A 2,599-nucleotide genomic window follows, 5' to 3' on the forward strand; every position below is an offset into this window, starting at 1 on the left:
TTAAGTGATTTGTGTAAAAGTTACAAATCCTATGTTATTCAATCATGAATTTTAAAAAGTCTCTTGAAATCCACTGTTATTGAAATGATGATTTTAAAATCTACTTTAAAATCCACTGTTATTCAAAACAGTTTGTGGATTTGGATTTTAATAAGTTGTAGGGATTTTGGAGGATTTGAGAGGATTTGTTTAGTTAAAAATACACAAATCCAAATCTCATGGTTTTAGGTGGGATTTCAAAAAATTTTACTATAAATCATATCAACTTCCCTAAAATCTATCAAAATTTCAAATTTTCTAAATCCCATCAAATTCTCCAAAATCATTATTTCAATACACCCCCTAAATGATTTCTCTTTCTACTAACTGAATAAAAAATTAGCTTTTAGAAAACAAGAAAATGCAAGTGCCACCGATCATTCTACCATAGGCACTTGACCTTCTCTTTATTTTTAGCCTCAAACATATATGACTTCGACTGAAAAGCCGTCCGATGTACTCTCGTCTCTCGGTAAGAGCTTCTTCTTTTGTCCCCCATCAAGCTTTGATTTGTGATGCAAATCGTTTTGGAAGGGTAATAAGATATGCTTTATAGAAATCACATGATCGATGATTTAGGTGATTAGAGTTGGGGAATGAAGAAACAATTTTTTGTTCACCTTACCAACTGTTTATGGTTTTTTGAACAATCTGTTTAAAATTGTTAGCATAAAAAAAACATGAATGAGAGCTGATAAAGGGAAATTACATTGACTTTTTGAATTACTGGAATGGTTCGTTTGCTTGGCTCTGCATTAAATTATATCTCTAACATTAATATTTGGGAATTTGGTTGTTTTTAAGGTTTGCTAGAACTGATAAGGAGTCATGAGCCGCAAGGAGTTGAAGCGGTCAGCTACTAGTACTGTTGGAAGTACAATTGATTCGATCATCAACATTGTAAATAAACTACATTCAGCTATTCAACTTCAAGATACTAGTGATGAAGGAGTAAAAAGAGAACATACTCAAGAGCATGTGTTACCTTCCTCTAAGAGCATTGATGTTGAGATTCGAGGGGATCAAGAAGAAACCTTGGTGGAGACGACGCAGTAAAACAGTTTGGAAAGAAGCAAAAGCGCGCCTCCTCAGATTCCCCCGCCTGACGATCTTGTGAATCCGATTCGTAAGCTACAGATTTCTCTTCGTCNCTTAATTTATTTAACTATGTTTTGTAATGATTATTATTAATTTTATTAAGTATTTTACTAAAATAAAATATTTTTACAAGTAGTCTCACTTGATTCTAATTAAACTTTATTCTAAATTTTGACAAAGAGGAACGAAGGTTTTACTCTCTTCCTTTATAAACATGGCCAAACGAATTTAATCTACCAAGAGGCTTCCCAACGTCGAAAGCGCTTGTAGTCCATCTCTTTTGTGCAGCCTCTAATGCCTCCTGACACAATAATCACAAAGATATAATCCAATTCCCCTCTCAGAAAACAATTTAACAATCATAAGAAACCAATCTGTCTTGTATCACATCTCCAAATTGTAACCAAGTTTAAACGAAACAAGAATATTTATGAGATATCAAACAACCCAATCGACAATCCCAAACACAAACGAACAAGGAAGAAACACGAGAGATAGATAAAGAACAACACCCTAAAATTGAAACATATTCGGCTAAAGAACCAAACGAAAAAATAAGGAATCAATGAGATCAAGAATAAGCAATTGCGAGTACCTTTTCTAATTTGGCAGCTGTGGATCGAGTCGAAGATGAAGACGACGAGGCGAGATCCCTTTCTCAAGTTTATTCAGCGACCGATCTCGATAACATCTCATAAAGAAGAAGACGACGACGCGAAATCATTGATTCTGGAAAACGATCAAAGGTTCGCACAATTTTGATTTCGATTTCGTGTTTCATCCTTTTGATTGTATCGAAAGAGTTTTGATAGTGAGAAGCGAAGGAAAAGAAAAAAATATTAAAAAAAAAACAAAAACAAAACGTAACCAATAATTTAGTGACACGTGTGGTGTCTCTGAAGATCTAAAATGATCTGGGCAGAGATCTGTGTCTCTGTAATATTGAAATTAAAACTTTATTTTTTTATTATATTAGTAAATAAATCAAAGACATACTGAGAGTATGTGCATTGGGTTTGCTCTTATATGCTCTCCTAATAAATGTTGATTGGATGATAAAATTAAAAAAACTTCTTCATATGCTTTTCCAAGACCTAAATATGTAGCTTTTACTAACACATTAACACTAGTGCAAACTGGAGCTTAACCAAACATATTAAGTGATTTGTGTAAAAGTTATAAATCCTATGTTATTCAATCATGAATTTTAAAAAGTCTCTTGAAATCCACTGTTATTGAAATGATGATTTTAAAATCTACTTTAAAATCCACTGTTATTCAAAACAGTTTGTGGATTTGGATTTTAATAAGTTGTAGGGATTTTGGAGGATTTGAGAGGATTTGTTTAGTTAAAAATACACAAATCCAAATCTCATGGTTTTAGGTGGGATTTCAAAGAATTTTACTATAAATCATATCAACTTCCCTAAAATCTATCAAAATTTCAAATTTTCTAAATCCC

The sequence above is a fragment of the Camelina sativa genome, chromosome 20, assembly GCF_000633955.1.
Source record: "Camelina sativa cultivar DH55 chromosome 20, Cs, whole genome shotgun sequence".
NCBI classification, from domain to species: domain Eukaryota; kingdom Viridiplantae; phylum Streptophyta; class Magnoliopsida; order Brassicales; family Brassicaceae; genus Camelina; species Camelina sativa.